The following is a 25,105-nucleotide window of genomic DNA, read 5'->3' on the forward strand; positions in this document are numbered from 1 at the left end:
AGAACAATGAATTAGGGTTGAGAGGCTCTCTCCTCTAGGGGCCAGGGGGTCTGGTTTTATAGTCCCTTCAATTGAAAATGGGCCGTTGGATCAAACCGACATTGATTGAACGGTTATCCTTGATCCTTTAGGTCAGTGGAGATCTCGCCCGAAACAGAGTCCTGATTGGACTTAGCAGGAGGGCGGGCGCCCTGCCTCTGGCCCCGTTCGGCCTCTGCTTCCTTCCCGTGGCTTCTGGAGTCTTCTAGATGTAAGATTATTGCGCGGCACATTAATATCTCTATGTGATCCCGACGTGTGGGCCTTTCTTCCGTATTTCCTGATAACCCCCTGCAGAAATAGACAAACACCAAAACTCGTGGAATTCTGTCAGATAAAACCCTAAGTCTAGGTGTTGATTTCATTTGGATCCTTTTCTTTGTTTATTTGATAATTAAATTTGATACTTAAGGACCGTCAACACCAAAGACTTTGTAGCCGTTGTATGGTGGCATAAATGTTGATAAGAAGCCTATGTCATAGGACACTGGAGACTCTATATTCGAGTATTGAAAACCCTACTCGCCCATGACATGATCGATCACTGAAAAGGCTACATGAAAACCCCACTCATCAATGACATGATAGGTGTTGATATTTGGTAACGCAATAAGGAAATGATCCGCAAGCGCACGGATATCGGTGAGCATTTCACCCGGGAGGTTTTCCAGAGTATCGTATTTATATTTTTACCACTGGGAGAAAGGGTGCATCTGACTAACCAAATCTATTGCTACTATCCCTTTAGGCTACAAAGAATGTCTCTCGATGTGAGTGATGTATAGAGAAGACTGCAACCTTAGTCTCGTTCTAACCTTGGTAAGGATGGTCTACTGTTCTATTGGGGAGGCTCACGGAATCTAGACAACACAAAGGATGTTCGACCCGCACCTATAACCCTACCCGTCCTGCTAACGAGATGTGATCTGCAAAGGTAACTCGGAATTGTCACGTTCCTCGCTACTACCACGGTCCAGCTAGTCAGGGGATATCTATGAGTACCCTAGCCTAAACACCACGTTTACGCTAACAAGTGATTACTCTAATACTCAACCGGAAGAGGATTAAAGTAAACTCATAAACCAAAGAACAATAAAACAAGAACTTACTAGAATTAGAAGTCAAATTACTGAAGAATCTTAGAAGCAAGCCTCGGGTTAGGAGACTTGATCCCGTAGGTACAACTCGGAGTAGACACCGACAGGCCGGCCTTCCTCCGATCCACACCTCCACTCTATCTCTCTCAATCTAGTAGAAACTAGAAGATCTATTTCTACCTTACATTGGTTGCTAAGCCTAAAAAGAAATATTATTTAGAGAAGAGGTTTTCCTTCGAGGGCACCCCTCAATCTCTATGATAATTTCTTGTCTCCTCCAGGGGCCAGAGGGGGTCTCCTTATATAGTCCTCCCCTTCTATGCATTTTTGGGTCGATAGGCGAGGTGGTACTATGTTATTCTGGATCCAATAGGTCGGTGGAACGTCGTGTGCGAAGAGAGTCCGGAACGGAGTCCAGAGGTGGGCGGGCGCCCAGGTCCTTAGGGCGGGCGCCCTGGGCCTAGCCCCTTTCGGGCTCCGCTTCCTTCCCGTGGCTTCTGGAGTCTTCTAGATGGTAGAAAATTGCGCGGTGGGTTGATATCTCTATGTAATCCCGACGTGTGGGCCTTTCTTCCTTATTTCCTGATAACCCCCTGCAGAAATAGACAAACACCAAAACTCGTGGAATTCTGTCAGATAAAACCCTAAGTCTAGATGTTGATTTCATTTGGATCCTTTTCTTTATTTATTTGATAATTAAATTTGATACTTAAGGACCGTCAACAAACTCCCCCAAGCTTACCTCTTGCTCGTCCCTGAGCAAGGATAGACTCAGCTATGGATCATAAATTGTTGCAATATTTTTAAAAATTGATGTACACATGCTTTTTAAATAAGATCTCATCTTTGAGTTAGAGTAAACTGTCAAGACTTAAAACTTACTTACTTTACCTTTACCATGGGACTTGTAACTGTCACTTCTGTCTTGAGTGGTTAAAAGATAGAACAGTCTAGCCAAGTGCCATGTCTCTTATTCTTGATCAGCTATAGCGCTAGAGTTTTTGCAGATTTTCAAATAAAACTCAGAGATTCCTTGTATGATTCTCTCATATCTCTCTTTTGTGGTATTTTTGGATCCTTACCAAGACAGTGATGGTATATGCCTTCTCTCAAGATATGTAGTATTTGTGGTATAAGGCATAGTGACATTGCCTTCTCTCTCACCCTACTCTAATAAGGCTTTAATATCTGGCGCTCATAGGTGGGAGATAAAATAGACAAACCATGGATCCAAAGAAACAAATCAATAAGCCAAATCAATATGTGCATGTGTGGCGAATGAATGGTGTATGGTGATGATGGTGATAACAATGGTGAAAACAATGGTGGTGGAAGTCTAATTCTACTTTTGCTCTTTGAGGGGATACATACCTTCCTTGCTTTTGAAACTTTATGAGGAGAATGAGATGCTCTTCTTTTTCTTTTCTCTCAGGTGGGTATCTTGCACCCCTAATTCTAGTGTCGGATACTTGTCCATTTTTACCTCTCGTCTCACTTTTTCTTTTTCTTTCGAGGTTCCGAGCACTTGCTCCCTTTTATTTCCTCGTATTTATTATTTTTTTTCTTTCTTTTTTTTAGAGCACTCATCTCTTGAGATAATATAGCAAGTGGTAGTAACAAGATAACTTGAGCATTTATTTCACAAAGGGAAACAGAAATATTTTTGGTTATTCTCTCCCGGATTAGGAGTAGAATATTTTTGGGTGATTCTGGAGATGGAATGGGTGAATATATGTGGATGGTACTTCCGGAGTAGAAGTAGCATATATGAGTGAACGTGCAAGTGAAATCTTGATTTAACCACATGACAAGTTCCTAGGGGTCTACACAGCTTGACTACACTCAATGCTCATAAGCAGTAAATAGTAAATGTGTGGCTCAAAGTCTAGCAAGCATGTATATATGGCTGTGGTAGGAATTTAAACTCTCATCATACAGGAACTCATCATGCAATATTTTAAAGATTTTCAAAGATAAAATTCTCCAGAATTCTAGCATCTCTAGGAACAGATAAACAGCAGCTCAACCTTCCCATATCGTATCTGTTAACAACTTGAACTTCAGATCAAGTTTTCATCCCACAAGTTTAGGTCTAGAGCAAGCTTTAAATTATAACAGTTATGTCTAAACTTGAGAGAGAACTTAAAATGTGCAAATTAGGCAGAGCAACTATTCATCATATCCATGCTTAAGTTTTATTTAGATACAGATTAGCATAGCCACTTTATTTATTTATTAAACACACTAAGCAAAAGACAAATAAGCATGAAATGTTTATTTGGTTTTTCATAGTTTATGTATTTTAATATTCTAATATAATATAAGTATAAAGATAGATAGATAGAAATACTTATCGAGATAAATGGGGGTGCTCTCCCCCAAGCTGAATTTTGACGTAATTTCTCTTGATGTAGCTAGCAGGTGGCAGAGGTGTTTTTGAAAGTCAGCAGCATTCTGACAGCGATTAGAATGTCCTCCGTCTGCTAGTCTTCTTGATTCTTAAATTCTGTGGAGCTCAAATAGACAACAAAGCTTGTGGAACTGATTAAGTGTTAGCATAAATATCTAGCCTTTATCATCTTGAGACTCCTTAATAATTATTACTCCGTGTTTTTTATATTTTCATTTTATAAAGCAGAAAAATATTTATTTTATTTTTATGCCACCACAGTGAATGTACTTATGGGTTTTATGCCACTCGTATACTCACATGGGGCTTACTGTTTTTCACATTTTTATTTTCTTTTATTTTTAAGATAGTATGAATTTGATTAACTAAGTAAACTATTTAAAATAATTGAAAGGGAAAGGATAACTACCAAGTTTACCTCTTGGCAAGGCGTTCGGTATTTTTAAGTCCTCCAAACGGGACTCTCCGTTTTCTTAGTCGTCCTGGGATTTGCTGGGTGGCGTAGTTGGTGGTTCCGGCGGCGCCTCCTCTTCGTGTATAACTATCTTCTCTTTCCACACCTGACTCGGTGCTACGGTCTCCTCAGGACAGTTATGTTCAAGTTGTATGTCTTCAGTCCTTATCACTTCTCCTTCGTAGTCTACCCATCCGTCCGATTTGCCTCCTCTGGTTGCGGTTTGTCTTCTTCTTGTCCTGACCTGCTTAGAATCTTCAACTATATAGTTAGAATCATTAAAGTAGTGGCGTACATTCTCAGAGGGGAAGTGCATGTGGACTTCTCCGGTTCTAATATAGATAATGGCTTTGATAGTGCTGAGGAACGGTCTTCCAAGGATGGTGGATGGATCATACTTGTCTTCTCCCATGACCTGAAAATTGTCTGAAGCTGAATGTATCTTGGTTGTAGGAGCATGGTTCCATGCAGGAGCTGATAAGTGACTGCGGCCATTATGTTGTCGTTAGATCCGGTGTCGTAGAGTGTCTTCTAAAAGGAGTATCCATTGTTTGTGCATTCTATTCTTGGAACACCAGGGTCGTCCTTCTTGATCAAGAAAGGTGACTTGAGTCGACGATCTTGACCTCCTTGAGCTGCAGTGACCATCTTAGCTGACTCGGTCCACATTTGCTTGTTCCTGTTCCTCCTGTTGGTCCTCTTCCTTGGTTCATGTCGGGATTGCTCTGAAGTTTGTGTAGTCTTGTTCTTAAAGGAAAATCTCCTTCTTCCCCTTGATGTAGAGACTGATCTTGGCAGCATTAGCGTAGATGACACTTCTGGTGTTTAGGAATGGCCTCCCTAAGATGATGGGTGCCCTCTCCTCAGTGCCAGTCTCTATCACCACGAAGTTTGCTGGAGTGTACAAGGTACCAACTCGGACACAGAGGTTCTTCAATATTTCCTTTTGGGGAACTAAGTGTCTGATCTCCATTGTGTTTGTGCTCGTAGATCCCGGTTCTTCACTTGATGGAATCTGGGAGTTGTGAAACGCCTTCACGTTCTCAAAATGTGTCCTGCTCATAGAGACAAGGCAGAGATCAAGTGCATGGGCCCTGTTGGTGGAAAACACCAACAGAACCAAAAGTGTATTTGTTCTTCTCTAACCTTAAGCATAGTGAGCAAAACAAAGTTGATGGATCATGAGTGTAGCATTTAAAACATTTGTTAGATCAGATGGCTCAACCTAATGGAATGATAATCTATCTATATTTATGTTTTGTTTATATCTTCCAAAGATTGAATGTACAATACTTTAGCTTATATGATTAGGAGTGTGGGATCACGAAGGTAGTACTAAGAACAAAGATTAAAGGACTAAACATATTGAATTAATTGGGTCGATTAATTTGGAGCTACAAATCATACATGTTTGTCTCTTTATTTTATTTGAACGCTAGAACCAAGGAGAAGCTTATAAAAGTGATAGTCAAGTACCTTAAAATGTTACCTTACTTGAAGAGTGACGGTACAGTATCACCTTGTGGAAGCTTTCTTTTCTTAGCGGTTGTGCATCGTGTTTGTGGCACTCTCCATGGATCATCTCTTTATGATGAATGAGCTATGTCCTTCTTGTGCAAATTGTTAAACTTCATGTGTCTCCTTTATCTCCAATGAGTTTGTATCTCAGGACTTCCCAGGTTGATATTGAATGTTTTCCTACAGGGGTTAGTCCAACAAAATATCCCATATCTACTATAGCATACTATCGGCTCAAAAATCAACCTAGACACCATGTCTAATTTGATTTAGAAGGGCATTTTAACCTAAGCACCATGCTTAATTTAAAATCCCTTGGAAGTAAGATCATCATTCCTAAACTAAGCACCATGCTTAATTAAGAGATAAATGAAACTATTCCAAACCTAGACATATACTAAAACAAATAAAGGTAGCATGAGAGCATTTATAGAGATCTACTTAAGTGGAGATGAAGTAGTGTAATTAGTATTTAACAAATTGAGCATGTCTCAAAGGTAAGGACAACCAACATAGCAACATGGCAAATGATGTTTTTATGTAAGGTATTTCCCCAAGCTTGAGTTTTTGCGAAATTCAAGTTTGGATGAATTTAATTCAATGTTGTGTGATGGTTGGTTGGACATACCTTGTACTTGTCATTCATCCCATCTTCTTGCTCCAATCCTAGAAAGGTTAGTGGCAAGAATACCCGAAGGAATATTTCTACAATTATCTTAATATGCTCAATACACAAGGCAATGTTGCAAATAATTAAAAGTTCATGTTTTGATATGATAAGTGCTTGTTTTAGAACACTAAGCTTGTCCTTGGGAAACCATCAATTTATGTCGGCGAAGTGGTTTCCCCTCCAACACCTACCTATATCAAGATCAACTCAACGAGATCTGCAATATTTATTATAGACATATGCATCGACAACCGCCCTTTTAAAGTTTTTATAAATAGAAAGGAAGAGAGGGTTGGAGATCTCAAATGTGGTAAGGTTGGAGAGACTAATTGATTGGAGAGATGTTTTATATGAGCAAGGACTGGGTAAGGTATTTATGAAATAACTTACATGCTCACTGTTGTTTCTCTCATTCTCAAACTCCAAGGACGATTCTTCATGAATGCTAAAAATTCCTCTAGGATTGTCTCTCAAGTTTGTTTTATCTATCCATTCAATGGTGATAGCACATGGATTTTTAATGCCCTCTAGCCATTGATGTTGCTCTTCTCGATCCTCCTTCTTATGCATGGGATGTCTAGAGAAATTCATAGGATTATCGGGAGGTTTAAGAGAAAGAGCATAGTAGAATTTATTAAGCTCAAGGATGGGATGGATAGCCGAATCATGGGATTGAAATGTTTGGAAATTGGCTATGGAAACTTCCTTTCCTCGTTTGGGAGATGATTCCTTCTATATTTCTAAGATTTTTCTATGAAGACTAGTACAAGAAGGATGTCCACAAATGAAGACATACCTTCCTTTACTAATAGATAAAGAAAGAAGGACTCTACCAAAGGTTATATGATTAAGACCAATGTGAAAATATCTAGGAAAAACATGGTCTTGTAGGGCTAGGTCTAAACCAGAGTTTATAGAAAAATTAATAGATTCCCTAGGTGTAGCTAAAAGTGCATTATCTTTTGGATTAAAAGATAGGACCTCGGCTATAGAAAAGGGTTGGTTTTGACCTATTGCAATCAACTCCGGACACAGATCATAATTAGGGGCAGGACGTGTTGACTCCCATGGTCTATGGTTGGTCTCCGAAGGTGCAAAGAATTTAATAATAGGTATGGAATTTATTGCTACTATCCCATGGTCTATGGTTGGTCTCTGAAGGTGCATCTGACTAACCAAATCTATTGCTACTATCCCTTTAGGCTACAAAGAATGTCTCTCGATGTGAGTGATGTATAGAGAAGACTGCAACCTTAGTCTCGTTCTAACCTTGGTAAGGATGGTCTACTGTTCTATTGGGGAGGCTCACGGAATCTAGACAACACAAAGGATGTTCGACCCGCACCTATAACCCTACCCGTCCTGCTAACGAGATGTGATCTGCAAAGGTAACTCGGAATTGTCACGTTCCTCGCTACTACCACGGTCCAGCTAGTCAGGGGATATCTATGAGTACCCTAGCCTAAACACCACGTTTACGCTAACAAGTGATTACTCTAATACTCAACCGGAAGAGGATTAAAGTAAACTCATAAACCAAAGAACAATAAAACAAGAACTTACTAGAATTAGAAGTCAAATTACTGAAGAATCTTAGAAGCAAGCCTCGGGTTAGGAGACTTGATCCCGTAGGTACAACTCGGAGTAGACACCGACAGGCCGGCCTTCCTCCGATCCACACCTCCACTCTATCTCTCTCAATCTAGTAGAAACTAGAAGATCTATTTCTACCTTACATTGGTTGCTAAGCCTAAAAAGAAATATTATTTAGAGAAGAGGTTTTTCTTCGAGGGCACCCCTCAATCTCTATGATAATTTCTTGTCTCCTCCAGGGGCCAGAGGGGTCCTCCTTATATAGTCCTCCCCTTCTATGCGTTTTTGGGTTGATAGGCGAGGTGGTACTATGTTATTCTGGATCCAATAGGTTGGTGGAACGTCGTGTGCGTAGAGAGTTCGGAACGGAGTCCAGAGGTGGGCGGGCGCCCAGGTCCTCAGGGCAGGCGCCCTGGGCCTAGCCCCTTTCGGGCTCCGCTTCCTTCCCGTGGCTTCTGGAGTCTTCTAGATGGTAGAAAATTGCGTGGTGGGTTGATATCTCTATGTAATCCCGACGTGTGGGCCTTTCTTCCTTATTTCCTGATAACCCCCTGCAGAAATAGACAAACACCAAAACTCGTGGAATTCTGTCAGATAAAACCCTAAGTCTAGATGTTGATTTCATTTGGATCCTTTTCTTTATTTATTTGATAATTAAATTTGATACTTAAGGACCGTCAACAATAGGTCACTGAAAAGGCTAGATAATATGGGTGCACTATACATATGACATGATAAATCACTCTAAATGTCTGAAAAGGCTAGATTCTTTTAGTAGCACATCATATATTACTTGAACATTCAATTCATTTCATATGGGCTAGATTATTTTTGTCATGACTTATTAAATCTCAGATACAATTAATACATAGAGAATGTTTCACGGAAAAAATTCACAAGAGTTTCCCTTATTTCAAGAGCATCCACAGATACAAATAGAAATTTAGTCATCCACAAATATAATCCATAAATTTAGTCATCCAAATAAACCAACTCAACCACAATTTAGGTAATAACATGTCATCGACATAGTCCGGAATGTCCATATAGTCCCAAATAGTTACAGCAAAGTGTCCAACTCTCCTTGTTATAGCACAATAATCACATACTGTCTCTAGAAAATCAAAATAAGCAGCTAGGTCAGGCACTCGTGGTCCCTGCCTCCTACTCTTAGCCTTTCCCATTTAGCCCAGAGCTCCAGCACCTGGAGTGTACTTGAAAGGTGGACGACGTCGCCTTGTTCCTGCAACTTGTAGTTCAGAGTCGCTAAGCTCATCATTGCCATCGTCGTCATCATCCTCATCATCTTCCTCGTCGTCCTCGTCTCCATTGCCTTGGAAAGTGTCCACAGTTGCCGTAGACGAGCTCTGTCCTCCGGAACCTATAGACAGGGGTTTAAATATGTGTGCGCATAAGTGATCCTATCATGTCATTATTATAGCATTTATCTCTATAAGTAAAGAAAATATGTAATGAAAATATACCTCCATGAGAAGAAGTACGCATAGGCCATGGCTCCCATTCCCGTCCCTGTTGCACGTCCACATCCAACGCGGTGCTAGTACCACAAGCACAACGAGCTGCAGCTTGCCGTAGCTTACGTGCTAGCCTCGGTCATGCAAAGATGTAATTAGTGAATGCCTTTGTGTACAATAGTTTAAGTGTGGCTGTGTGTACCTAAATTCCACCATAGAGTAACATGAGATAAAAACAGTAGTTAATTATTTTAGTGGTTAATTATTGCACCCACCAAAACCTAGCAGACGACCATGTAATGACAATATGCAGTCGCTGCTGCAGCAACACACTAGAGACAGAAGAGACAAAAGGTAATGTTGTCCTTACTCCAAGAAAGCTGTCTAATGTGTGCTCATCCACGCCTGTCTTTGGAAACCGTTCAATCTCAATCACTGATTTCTTTAGCGTGTTGCCCTGCAAAATTGGAGCCAGGTGATATAACTGATTGCACTGCACAAGTGGATGCCAGGATAACTTTATATGATTTAGATATTGTATAAGCAGTTCTCAAGTTTCTTTTTTCACTTTGGCATAGGCTATCTGCCCATTCCATATATGCTGCCTGTCCAGTTTGATTTCATAAATTTGCAGCCCAGTCCATGCTTGAGAAAAAAATTCCTACAATGCCATATGTGTCAAATGATTAGGTTATAGCTGCCCTAACCACTCGGTCGAGGATAGGTGCACACTCCACTTGTGTCCCCGCCCTTGTTGCTAGGTCGTAAGAAGTTTGTTCATCATCGGAGGACGCGATGTCAGCGTAGTCTACTTGGGTCCATTGCACCTTTAGCTTCGTTCTTGTTGATCATCTGTACCAATTTAGGTACTGTCTGGAGTTCTCGTTTGTGTGGGGCTGGTCATTCTCATACAAGTTTTCATGAAAATTTTCCCAGTACTCGATGTACTGACGGTGCAAGGTCTCAAAGTCTGTCTGCTTCTTTTGCTTCTGACAGTCGATTCTGCAGTTTAACAAAAAATAATAAGGAATCTTATAATTATGAACAGGATATGCAAACTTGTATTTCTAAACAGAATATGGAAACTTATAATTTTGAAAATGAAACTTTAACACAGTTACGAAGTCTGCAAGTTTTACTTGCTGCTAAGTGCTAAAACCAGTGTTGGTACCTATTAGCTATTTGAAGGTGAATGCTAAATGCTAAAACCAGTGTCTGCAAGTGGCCAGTTTGTTGGCCTTGCTGAGATGGTTGGTCGTGTTGATTTTGACAATACTGTAGAGGAAAGCAAAGCAGCAGCAGTCACTGAAAGTCTGTTACTATAAATGTCATGTAACTGCACAAGCTCACATGTCTTGCAGACAAACTATATGCATATGTGCTACCACAAATATATATCAACTGTAATATGGGTTCATAACTGGATTATCAACTCGCAACAGTTTATCACAGCCACTCCAAAGCAACCTGAAAGTAATTGATAATGTTTCCTTTTTTGTAACATTTCCTTATTTTCCTTTCCAACTGTTCCAATCAGAATTAAAGAGAGAAAGGTGACAATACTCTTGTGTGGGACAAGCGGATGTGGCAAGTCCACTTTATCATCTTTGCTGGTATGTTTAATATCATCTAGAACAATTGTCCGTTTCAGGATTAGCAATTTTCATACCATATCAGGATCCAGTAAATCTGCTATGAGTCCATCCTTTGTTTGTTTGCTTGGTTCCTGGCCACCGCTGGTCCAGGCAGCTCGCTCAGATGTCCGATTCTAGACACCTGGTGCTGGATCTGCTGCCTGGCCGGCATGGCATGGCTCATGTTCCAATCCAAGCATAACAAGTGTCCATTTTAAACAATCAACTTTGAAGCATCTAACCCCTTCTAGTTTCACTTACTGTTTTAGTTGCTTCCAGAACTTTTTTTGTCAAACTCAAAGAAATGAATGTGGTGCTCATCTTGGGTTTCAACTGTACCCTACCCCATCTTCCTTGGGACTAAAAGGCTTTGTTGTTTTTTTTGTCAAATAAATGTATGAAATGAACAATTGCTGAATCCTTTGTTTATTATTATTTTTTGTTCAACAGGGTAGTAGGTTGGGTATCACGACAGTAGTTTCTACTGATTCCATACGACATATGAAGAGAGGCTTTGCGGATAGAAAACAAAATCCTCTTCTCTATGCCTCATCCTACCATGCAGGCGAATATTTAGATCCTATTGCAGTTGCTCAGGCAATGCCCCATAATTTCACTAAAATCATTGTATTTATAAATTATAATTTTTTAATACAAAACTAACAGCAATGGAGATATGGGTGCAGCAACATCCATGCTAGTTGAAATATTTAGATTATGACAGCTATGAATGAAAAGCTTCAAGATTGTTTCGTACACTTGTGCAAGTCTATTGATGTCGAGAATGGTTCCACTGGCCATTGTTGCTTCAACCCAAATTGGCGTGCAACCCGGTGGCAGGTGCCACTCAACCGCATAGAAAAAGGTCAACGGGCAACGTATTAGGTAAAGGTCTTCGTCCATCTTGCACATGACGCTTATCCCAATGTGTGCATAGTGTTCATCATCATATGGCTCCCAAGTAACCTAGCATAGAAATATGTATCAAGTAGTGATTACAGCGGAAAAAAAACATGACAAATTCAGCAGACTAACCAGCCCTGGTGTTAGTGTGTCGATCTCATTCGCGAACTCAATGTAGTCACGTTTATTCCTTGCAAAGGGACCCTTAACTTGGTCCCAAAGGTATGCATAAGTCGGGCGACGACGAAGGCCAGGCACATTGAACCACTCACGAGGTTCCTTAACCGTGGGCCGACCAACCAGTAGACGAGACCACATCCAAAGCTGAAGCAAGTACACACAGCCTCCTATGGATGCGTTCTGTAAAGTACGGCGGCACGCCTCGCAAAGCTGCCGGTACAAGTACCCCAACACTGCAGAACCCCAGCTGTAGCCACCCGTTGTGTCCCAGTCAGTATGATAGGGCACGTACATCCATGGTGCGGTGTCTCCGGTACCGTCGAGGAAGAGAACACAACCAAAAGGGTGCATGACCCATGCTATGCAGTAGTAGGTAACAATCTGGTCGTCTGCATTCACTGGACACTGACCAAAATGGTTCCTAAACCAACTGATGAGTACTCCTGAAGTGCGACTACTCGATGTCTCTGGAGGAAGCTCTCTTCCAAGGAAAACCTGCACTCGACCCCTCCAACTAGTAGCATTGCAAAGGCCAATAACTGGGCGGCCACTTATATGGACACCAAGGAACATCTAAGCGTCCTGAAGTGTAACGCTCATCTCACCACAAGGTAGTTGGAAGCTGTGAGTCTCTGGCCGCCACCTATGAAAAATGACAGTACTTGTATGTTATACACATGACATGGATCAAGAGATTTTGAGCAAATTTAATAAGTTAGACATAAGACATCAGGCACGGTGGTTTGTGTAATTATATTACCTGTCTACTAAAGCTGAGATCGCCGCTGAGTTGAAGGGTGGCAACCCACAGCGAACCGGGAACGATACAACGTCAAGTCCAGCCCTCTCAAGGAGAGGAGTGTACCTGTTGTCGTACCGCATGTCCTCGAACTTATCATGGGTTCGAGGACAAAGAGGGTACAGTTCCTGCAAAGAATAGAAAAAATTGATTAATGCTTAAGTTGTTGTGCAAAAACTTTTTAATGATCTGAACCTATGTTTTTTTTAATCAAGCATATTTGACAAGGTGATGCTAACATATGTACATATGAACCTCTATTAATTGTGTATATTAATACATGCATATAATTTTTTTAAAAAAATAGCAAAGTCGTTAACTCCCTATCGGCGGTCAGTCGTCCTTGGTGGCTCCCCTCGTAGTGTGGCACCAGCAGGTGGAACGGCTCCATCCTACAACATGTAATTTCAAAAGATGAGTTTAGTTTTATATAAAGAGATAAATACCTTGTCAGTCAAAGAAACATGCATGTCAAACATTGATTTTCACTTGACTAAGGGGCCAATGGCATGTACGTGAGTTATGCCCAAGTCTACCACATTTTCCACATTGGTTCTGCTCGGGGTCAGTAAGAAATAGAGTTGCTCTCCCTCGCCTAGTTCTACCATAAACCTGGCCGATGACCATCTTGTGCCTTGTCCTCTTTCTCGTTCCATGTTTATCCCAACGAGTACTTGGATCAGCAATGTATTTCGGTCCAGTGTAAGGCGGCCACTGACCCTCATCTAGGAAAGGCTCGAAACTGGTAGACCAAGTGCGTACAAGGCTTTCAACACTGAACTCTTGCGGTATTTGGGCCTCATCGGCAAAGTTTCAGTGCTGAGATGCTGCAATATTTTGAGAACAAGGAAAGTGGTACTGTCTACTTCTCCCACATTTGCATGAAAACTCACTAAGTACCACAATATAACTCCTTGATGGTCTGATCTCACCATCTGATGTGGTACCACCCCTTTCTGTGATTTGGTATTTGCCGGTGTGGTGGTCAAAGGAGCAATCGACATCATGTGTTGCAGCCCCTTCCTTTGCATTGTCAAGATGTTTCTTGGGTTTAGGTGCCCATTTATGATTACTACTCTATAGTTGCAATGCTTGAGCATGTCTGTCGTTAAACCATGCAACTAGCCTATAAAAAGTGAATGATACAATGACATTGACGGGCATGGCACGTATACCCTTGAGGATACTATTAAATGACTCCGCCATGTCACTAGTTTGAAACTCATACCTCCATCCACCATCGTCGTAGGCTCTTGTCCATTTCTCTGGTTCTCTCATCAAACCCCTGAGCCACTGCCTACCTTTAGTGTTAGCTGTTGTTTTAAGCTGCTCTAACTTCTCCTGGAAGAACGACACTTCAAGCATGCGGCAAACCTCCTCGAATAGAGGAATGTTGTCCTTCGTACCATCCTTCCGGAGTAAATTCTCGGCAAGGTGTCGAGTGCACCAACGGTGGTGCAAAGGTGCATACCCTGGAATCTGCTCTTGTACGGCACTGAGTATGCCGTGGTGTCTATCAGATATGACACAAACATCCCTATGAGGGCCAATAACATGTAACCCAACTAGCCGCATGAAGCGTCCCCAGCTATCTTTCTTCTCCCTCTCCACCAAAGCAGATGCTAAAGGAACAAATGCATTGTCCGCATCACAAGATATGGCTACCAACAGTGTGCCAATGTATTTGCCAAGCAAAAAAGTACCATCAATGGATAAGACTGGACGACAATGCCTGAAGGCCTTAATGCACTAGGGAAAGCACCAAAATGCTCGAAAGAATATCTGCCTCTCGTCCTTCCATTCATTCGGCTTTAGGATATACTCGTAATGCATGCCTGGATTTGCTGCTTTAATTGCATTGAACATTGCTGGCAACTGCTCGTACCCCTCCTCCCAGTCCCCATATATCATCTTCCTGGCCCTTTGCTTTGCCCTCCATACCTTACCATACTTTATGTCATACTTAAATATTTTCTTAGCCATGTCCATAATTTTCTTGACCTTCAAGTTGGGCTGACCTTTCAAAGTTGTGTACAATATGCTAGCAATGAGTGTAGAGGTCAATTGTCGGTGCTTCTCGTGTAAATCCATCTAGGCACAAATGTGTGAACCTACAATTTTAGTGATCTTAAACTTACCAGTGGCCTTTAGTTTACGAGCATAAACCCTCTGTTGGCATTTCTTAGCGTCACTACTAAAGATGGACTATAAATCCATCATTAGCAATGGCACCAGAAATGTCGGGTGTTGGTATGCCATAACTATCGTTACGTCAGAGAGATAACCCAAGGCCTTTAACGGCGCCGGCCTTAGCAGTAGTCTGGTAACAATAATTAGGAATGCTGGATTGGCCATCCTAACCATCCTTACTTACGATATGCAAAGCTGTAGCACGGCGCCAGATAAATGCACAGAGTTTACAATCTTAAGTAACGGTACTTAGGTACGCCAATCAATAGTTCATGAATATAAAGAATAAAACTGCAAGCGAACAGAACTATCATTGTAGCATTTCAACCCGTGAGTATTCAAGGGTTATCCTATTTAATCTCGTAGGAGGGTGTAACAAATGCATCTAGCTTGGTTTGTAGCATGATCACTTATTGAGATGCATAGGTAGACATAGTCTAATCAGGGGTCACGGCAGGCTCTTAAAGTATGGGTAGTGGACACACTCATCGGGACAACCTCAAGGAATAAAGAGAAAATAAGGAAACAAAAGAAATAAAGAACAACTACTTGAGCCGGCATTGATCTTATATAACTATGCAAAGAATTGTTAGTAGAACATCTAATCAATATAACTAGAGTGAGAACTAAGTCTGAGGCTCTAGGGAGATCCCCACAGTTGGACATCCAGCCGATAGCCACTTTATAGAACTCCTACCGAAATACCTGATCGTGGGGGAATACTAGGGATGACAGGGCTGTCACTACCCTGCCACCTACCCCTCTACCCGAAAGATACCCACGCATCCGCTGATCTCCACATACCCAAGCACCTCACCCGTGTAATTGGAAACGCCTCCTAGCCTCCCGAGACCCCAACCCTTCGGATTGACAGGCTCGGCTAAGAGTGGCATCATAGCCCAACGAACCGTTACCCCAATCTAAATCCTTTATCTATTCATACTAATTCGATGAACGATGAAGAACAAGGATGAACACATCAAGAACATAGCACAAGAACTAAGAACTAGTTCATATACTTTGAACAAGATATGAACACAACTATACTCTAATTCAATTGCAGAATCATATAAATAAGATAAGAACTTGCTTATCGAGGATAACTGAATTGTATTCATACCAAGAAGCTCTAAGATCCTCTAAGGAGACAAGCTCTCCTTGCTAGCTTTGCCTTGCTCTACTACTGAATCTAAACTAAAGAACAAGTGTAGAAATGTGAGGTGTATTGCTCCAAATGGTGGTGTGTGTGTGTGTTGAATGGTGTGGAGCCATCCATTTATAGCCCAACAAGGACAGTTCATGGCGATCCAAATTTGGTAGGAGGTGAAACCTTCCTGGTCGGTTCGTCTCTGGGCCCTGATCCTTCCCATGGTTACGGATGGATCTAGTTTGGTGTTTTGGTGGGCTTTTCCATTTATCTTTGATTTGCGCCTTTTCTGAATACGCTTTCTTGAAGTGCGCTTTCTCATGTCTTTTGCGCCTTTCCACGTGTCATACCTGAAATTGATATTTGCAACAAAACTTGTAGAAAGGTTAGTTCAAAGCCCTATCATCTATTTATTTTATTTATTAAAATGATGTTTATAATTATAAGATAAGGGTTACCAACACCCTCCAATTGCAATCTACCATCTCACACACCACCGTGTAACAGCACTCGACATATGAGTGCCTCACCTTGAAAGGTCTTTTACGTCTCACAGAGTACTCCTGTAACCACCTCCTTAAAGTGGGCAAGTCCTTGAAGACCATGCCCTTCTGAATTTCCACACTTTCACCTACCTCAGGAGCCTCTACCAGTTCATCATTTCTTCCTTCTACATAAGCATGATGAGAGTGACTGAGAGGGATAAATTCATGAACAAGTGGATCATGATTAGGACACAAGCGTCTGATGAGCTCTATTTCTTGTTCACTCAAAGCTGCAACGGGGCGGTCATCATCAGAATCAACAGCCCTTGTTGTGCCATAAGGCTCCTCATCATCCACAATTTCAACATCAACACTGTTAGAGGCTATAAAACCTGGGTCCAAATTGGTTGATGGACAAACAGGAGCACAACCATCATTATTAGGATTGTCTCCTGCATTTAAAGCACAAATATGGAAAGCCTTCAGACAAAGGAAAGTAATTAAGCAACAATAAGGAAAGGATAGTGTCAATACAACACTTACTAGGATGATTCTAGGTCAAAGGTATCTCATGAGGGGCAACAAAACCATCATTACTACCACATGACACACAGACCTGAGGACATACACCAACCTCATTAGGGGCAGATTGAGCATCTGGCACCACAACCACATCTTCCACATCCACCTCGCGGTTGGGTAGCAGAGGCTCATAGATTGGTGGATTCACCGGTGTTGGCGACAACCCATGAGGGGGTGCATGACTATTAGGAGGTGGATACCCATGAGGGTTGGGATTATTGGAAAACTTTCATTTAACCAAATCCAAACATTAATACTAATTCTTCATGATAGTTCTGACATATTTGTCCCACTGACCCTCTGATGCAATTGGGACCAACCGCCTAAAGATACGGCCCGATTTACCATAATGAAGTACCCCAACAACTGAGATGTCATCCTCATTGCACTGAAGCTCATCACAAGCAATACCAACTAACTCACAAAACAATGGCCGATCATCGAACATGAGAGGCACTCTTTACATCCCAACAAAACTAACGTTCCAAAACTCATCTTCCTCTACAGTACCTCCATAAAAAAGATTGACTACGTTGTCCATCTAGATGATAAGCAAAACACCAAAGTTATTACAGGTTTAACTAAAATGGGTAGAACTAAATTACTAACTTAAATAAAGGGCGTTGTCTTTATCTAAATAAATATGTATCTAATCTAAACTAACTAACTATTAATGTACTTAGATATCTATTTACATAACTAATTCTATCACTACATAACTAACTACATAACTAATTTTATCACTAGATAACTACATTTACCAAAATAAATACATTTACTACAAATACAATCTAGATAACTAAATTACCTAAATATCTATCTACATAGCTGCTTCTATCACCAGGGTCCTATATTAATTAACTAATGTAAATAAATAACAATTTATTTTATTATAACCTAATGTATAATACCTAAACAACCTAAAAAATACCTCTTCTTTCTGCCAGTGGGGAGTCTCGTTGCGGGGGAGGTGGTCGCGTGTGGGGGGCACCTCAGCTCTAGGCGGGTAGGCAATGGGCGGCATGACCGCCTAACACGCCCACTGCCGGCCCGCCGGCCGCCACCGCCACCGGCCAGGCCGCCCTCGACGCCGTTAACCACGCAACAATAAGAAGGTGCGCGAGGGCGGTCAGAGAAGCAAACCTCCGGTGCTGTGGATTTGGGGCACCGTCCTCTGGTTGAGCCGCACCGGCATTGAGCTCCTCCACCTGTAACAGGACCGCCCAATTTACAAGAGATCAACTACAGAAAACTCTCGCCAAAGCAGTTGCTTTAACGTAATCGAGCTCTCATAAACCTGGTAGTCCGTGAAATCATGAGGGATTTCAAACCGACCATCATACAAGCCAAGATCGTAATGATTCAACATAACAAGTCACATGTTACATCCATTTCACAATAGATTGACATAAATCAAAGTTCAATATAGTTATTATCACTTGAGTTGAAAGGTAGCGGAAGCAAAGTAATTTTGAAACTAACATTACCCTTGTTTTGAATACATGCAAGTATCTAGTTCAACTCCAACAAAAGCAACATAGATGAGGTAACTAAGAAGGATCATGCCCATGATCTTACTCCTCCACTCTGGTAGGAGTCATCCAACTCTTGCAGTAGCCATGATACATCACAACCTGCAAGAAGTGGAAATGAACCCTGAGTACAAAAATGTACTCAGCTAGACTAACCTGTCATAAACCAGAAATAATATGACACCAAGGATTATGCAAGGCTTTATGGGTGGGGCTAGCTTGACAACACTTTTTGCATAAAAAGCTTAAGTTACACGTAAGTAACTTTTTAGGTATTTAGCTCAAGTTACTAATCATTAACCTGTCATCTACATTAGCACCTGTACTAAAGCAATCACATGATTAAGATACAACAGTAGTACCCACATTCGATGTGGCATTTCCAACATCATCATCATACCATAACCATCCAAGTGTTCCATAAACATTACTATGATGACGGGGCTAAAGTCAAGTGCTCACTATCTAGGAGCGATGGTGATTCAAATCGATTTTGACCAGCTCGCGAGTTATTCCCCACACAAACCACACTCACTAATCAAGTGAGCTAGGTCACTGTTGACGGTTCTTAAGTATCAATTTTAATTATCAAATAAACAAGAGAAAGGACCAATATGCAACCATCACCTAGAATTAGGGTTTGATCTGACAGAATTCCACGAGTTTTGTTGTTTATCTGTTTCTGCAGAGGGTTATCAGAAATAAGGAAGAAAGGCCTACATGTCGGGATTACATAGAGATATCAACGCACCGCGCAATTTTACATCATCTAGAAGACTCCAGAAGCCACGAGACCGAAGCGGAGGCAAAACTGGGCCAGGCCCAGGGCGCCCGCCCTGGTAGCCTGGGCGCCCGCCCCCTGTTGGAGCCAAATCAGGACTCTTTCGCTCGGGATATTCCACCGACCTATTGGATCAAGAAAAACATAGTACCACCTGGCCTATCGACCCAAAAATGCATAGAAGGGGAGGACTATATAAGCAAGGCCCCCTGGCCCCTGGAGAAGACATGAAGAAATTATCATAGAGACTGAGGGGTGCCCTCGAAGGAAAACCTCTTCTCTAATTAATATTTCTTTTTAGGCTTAGCAATCAATGTAAGGTAGAAATAGATCTTCTAGTTTCTACTAGATTGAGAGAGATAGAGTGGAGGTGTAGAGTGGAGGAAGCCCGGCCTGTCGGTGTCTACTCCAAGCTTGTACCTGCGGGATCAAGTTCTCCTAACCCAAAGCTTGCTCCTAGGATTCTTCAGTAATTCGACTTCTAAATTCTAGTAAGTTCTTGTTTTATTGTTCTTATGGTTTATGAGTTTACTTTAATCTCTTCGCGTAGAGTTTAGAGTAATCATTGCTGGCGTAAACATGGTGTTTAGGCTAGGGTACTCATAGATATTCCCTGACTAGCTGGACCGTGGTAGTAGTGAGGAACGTGACAATTCCGAGGTACCTTTGTAGATCACATCTCGTTAGCAGGAAGGATAGGGTTTATAGGTGCGGGTCGAACATCCTTTGTGGTGTCTAGATTCCGTTAGCCTCCCCATTAGAACAGTAGATCATCCTTACCAAGGTTAGAAGGAGACTACGGTTGCAGTCTTCTCTATTTATCACTCACATCGAAAGACATTCTTTGTGCCTAAAGGTTAGTAGTAATAGACCGGTTAGTCAGATGCACTCTTTCTCCTAGTGGTAAAAAAATAAATACGATACTCTGGATAATTTCCCGGGTGAAGTGCTCACCGATATCCGTGCGCTTGCGGATCAATTCCTTATTGCGTTCCCAAATATCAACAAGCATTTCTGGCGCCGTTGCCTGGGAGAAAGACGGTTGCTGAGATAACCTGAGTCTTGCTACTAGCTTGTATCTATACTTTTATCTTTTCTTATCTTTTATATCCTTTATTTATTTTCTTTATTCTTACCTTATGGAAAACAAAAATTCTACATGAGTCTGCAATCCCTTTAGCAACTGACCTTTTACCATGGGAATCATCACAGCCTATCCAAACACCCCAGTATAAGTTAAGTTCTAGGTTGATTGCCATGATTCAAAACCTATCTTTTTCGGGAAAGTAAGACGAAAACCCTTACCTTCATATTAGAGATTTTGAGCAAACATGTGATTGTCTTCGCATTGAAGGCATTTCTGATAAGACTTTACGTTGGAAGCTTTTTCCTTTTTCTCTAAGGGGAGAAGCTAGACAATGGTACAGTCAGAAGGTAAGTCAACAACAAGGTGAATGGGGAGTTTTATGAGCCAACTTTTGTCTAGATTTCTATTCCCTTGACCGTATAGCCGACCTTAGACTCGAAGTCCTATCTTTTAAACAAAAAGATAATGAAACTTTGGGAAAATCCTGGAAATGTTTTTCTGATCTTTTAGAATCTGGTCCAAACCTTAATCTTGAAGACCCTGTTCTTTTATTTCATTTTTTTTGAGGTCTTCATAGAAATCACAAACAAATGCTACACACAATGTCTAGAGGTTCTTTCTTTCGCATCCCTGCTGATGAAGCAAGAGTGATCCTAGATAGAATCCTAGAAGCTGAGATGGATAATACCCTTCATGATGAAACCTACGAAGCCGAAGTAGACACTCAGCCAAATTCTTCATCTACTTTAGCTATCCCAAGTTCTGAGCCTCAAGAGGAAGAAATTCCATTACCGGACTTCATGCTGGATATAGAATCCGATCTTTTTGCCGATTTTGGAAACATTTCAAACTACCATTCTATTGACAAACCCCAAAACGGTCAATTTAGCATTTATTTACCAAGTGAATATCAATTGAGAGAGCTTATCTCAGTCATGAGTAGCGAATGGTTGGAGGAATCAGAGCTTTCCTCTGATGTGATCCGTTTGGACACACCCTCTATAACTATACGCTGTGCTTATAATTCTGATCGATTTAATGCTCTTTATAATCCTGTTGTGGGGATCAACATTATGTCTGAATCCTTTGCACTTAAACTATTTAAAAATCTTATCTTAACCCCCACAACAAAGGTCATAAAGGAATCTTCGGGACGATTAGTCCCCAGTCTTGGAATTATAAATGTCCTACCTCTTAAGGTAGAAGGCTCCATGGTTCATTTGAACTTCTATATCTTTGATACATGGGACTTCGACCTATTGATAGGACAACCTTTTAGAAGACTCCTTTATGAAGGTCATACTAGAAAGCTACACATTTCTTTTGGAAAAACCTTTAAATTCTCAATAATAATTTCACACTCCTTAAACAATAAGGCCGAGTCATATCTTTTGCCTGATCCTATGGAGGAAGTAAAGGCTGCATCTCTAGAGCTTTTAGATGAACCAGACTTAGAAGACGAAACTCCTTTCTTCACAGAAGAAGAAGACGAACCTTCTGAGCCTGAACCCTTAGATGAGTTTGCAGAAACACCTAGACCCCCCATAGAGCTTAAAACTTTACCACCCGGTCTTACCTATGCTTTCGTAAATAATAATCCAGAGTTTCCTGTGATCATTAGCGATAAACTCACTCAGGATCAAACTCTGCGATTAATGACCATTCTTGAGAAACATCACTCAGTATTCGGCTACTCACTTCAAGATCTTACAGGAATCAGTCCTATGATTTGTACCCATCGTATTCCAACAGATCCTTCTGTTACACCCTCTCGAGAACCCCAACGTAGACTTAACAACACTATGAGAGAGGTAGTTAAAAAGGAAGTTATTAAGTTGCTGCATGCAGGGATTATATATCCTGTGCCGCACAGTGAGTGGGTGAGCCCAGTCCAAGTTGTGCCCAAAAAGGGAGGCATGACAGTTATTATGAATGAAAAGAATGAGCTAATTCCGCAACGCACCGTCACAGGATGGCGGATGTGCATAGACTATAGAAAACTAAATAAAGCCACGAGAAAGGATCACTTTCCTTTACCTTTTATAGATGAGATGCTAGAGCGGTTAGCAAACCATTCATTCTTTTGTTTCTTAGATGGATATTCAGGGTATCATCAAATCCCGATCCATCCCGATGATCAAAGCAAAACCACTTTTACATGCCCTTATGGAACTTATGCTTACCGTAGAATGTCTTTTGGGTTATGTAATGCACCAGCTTCTTTTCAAAGATGCATGATGTCTATATTTTCTGATATGATTGAAGAGATTATGGAAGTTTTCATGGATGATTTCTCTGTTTATGGAAAAACTTTTGATAGTTGTCTTGAAAACTTAGATAAGGTTTTGCAAAGATGTGAAGAAAAGCACTTAATCCTTAATTGGGAAAAATGTCATTTTATGGTTAGGGAAGGAATAGTGTTGGGACACTTAGTGTCTGAAAGAGGAATTGAGGTAGACAAAGCTAAAATTGAAGTAATTGAACAACTACCTCCACCTGTGAATATAAAAGGAATTCGAAGCTTTCTTGGCCATGCTGGTTTTTATCGTAGATTCATAAAAGATTTTTCATTCATTGCTAGACCACTTACTCTTTTGCTAGCCAAGGATGCTCCTTTCGAATTTGATGATGCATGTCTAACATCTTTCAATTTATTAAAGAAAGCACTCATCTCTGCACCAATCATTCAACCCCCTGATTGGTCGTTACCTTTTGAAATTATGTGTGATGCTAGTGATTATGCTGTGGGGGCAGTATTGGGACAAACTAAAGATAAGAAGCATCATGCAATTGCTTATGCCAGTAAAACTTTGACAGGAGCTCAACTTAATTATGCAACCACTGAAAAAGAGCTTCTGGCTGTTGTCTTTGCCATTGATAAATTTAGATCTTATTTAGTTGGAGCTAAAATAATTGTTTACACTGATCATGCTGCACTAAAATATTTGCTCACTAAAAAAGATGCTAAACCTCGCCTGATTAGATAGATTTTATTACTCCAAGAATTTGACTTAGAAATAAAAGATAAAAAGGGAGTAGAAAATTCTGTTGCTGATCACCTGTCTAGAATGTATTTTAAGAGTCCACAGGAAACCCCAATCAATGATTCACTCCGGGACGACATGCTCTACGGGATTAACAGGTCTGACCCCTGGTATGCAGATATTGTTAATTTTATGGTTTCAGGGTATGTACCACCAGGAGCAAACAAGAAGAAGCTTATTCAAGAAAGTCGTTCACATATATGGGATGAGCCATACCTCTTCCGAGTATGCTCTGATGGCTTACTCAAGAGATGTGTGACCACTGAGGAAGGATGGAAGATCATCGACAGATGTCATTCATCACCATATGGAGGTCACTATGGAGCATTCCGTACACATTCAAAGATCTGGCAGTGTGGATTCTACTGGCCTACAATGTATGAAGACACGAAGCAATATATCAGGAGATGTGGGCCATGTCAAAGGCACGGAAACATAAATACAAGGGATGCAATGCCACTCACCAACAACCTTCAGATTGAGCTCTTTGATGTCTGGGGAATAGACTACATGGGTCCATTTCCTCCATCAAAGAAGTGTGAGTACATTTTGGTGGCGGTTGACTATGTCTCCAAGTGGGTAGAAGCATTACCTTGCAAGCATGCCGACAACGTCAGTTCAAAGAGGATGTTTGAAGAAATTATATTTCCAAGATTTGGAGTTCCCAGAGTAGTGGTAAGTGATGGAGGAGCACACTTCATCGACAAACGCTTCAAGCAATATCTATCAAGACATGGAATCCGTCACAACGTCGCTACCCCCTATCATCCTCAGACAAGTGGCCAAGCAGAGACTTCCAACAAACAAATCAAGAATATTCTTCAGAAGACAGTAAATGAAATGGGAACGGCATGGAAAGACAACTTACCCGATGCACTCTGGGCATACCGGACAGCATACAAGACCCCAATTGGAATGTCTCCATACCAATTGGTGTATGGGAAGACTTGCCATCTACCTGTTGAACTAGAGTTCAAAGCACACTGGGCCATAAAGAGATGGAATATGGACCTAGATGTTGCTGGAGATTATAGAAGAATGCAACTATCAGAATTGGAAGAATGGCGAGAGAAGGCATATCACAATTCAAAAATCTACAAAGAAAGAGTCAAGAGGTGGCATGACAAGAGAATCAAGAAGGAGTTCACACCTGGAGATAAGGTATTACTTTTTAATTCCAGGGTAAAGCTTTTCGGGCATGGAAAACTCCGGAGCAAATGGGAAGGACCATTCAAGGTAATCAATTCATCATCCCACGGAGCTATCACACTTCAAAATAGCGAAGGTACGTTATTCAAGGTAAATGGTCAACGTCTTAAATTATTTTTAGAGCCCAATGAGGAATTTGAAGAAATAGACGTAGTCCATTTTTACCTTCCCATGGAGAATTAGAGCCCGACACTTTTGGTCTGATGGTTTTGGGGCATATATATATTTTTCTAAATAATTTCGCATCTAGAAACGCGCTCGGAAAAGTGGGCCCAT

Source organism: Sorghum bicolor, chromosome 1 (genome assembly GCF_000003195.3).
Source record: "Sorghum bicolor cultivar BTx623 chromosome 1, Sorghum_bicolor_NCBIv3, whole genome shotgun sequence".
NCBI lineage: Eukaryota > Viridiplantae > Streptophyta > Magnoliopsida > Poales > Poaceae > Sorghum > Sorghum bicolor.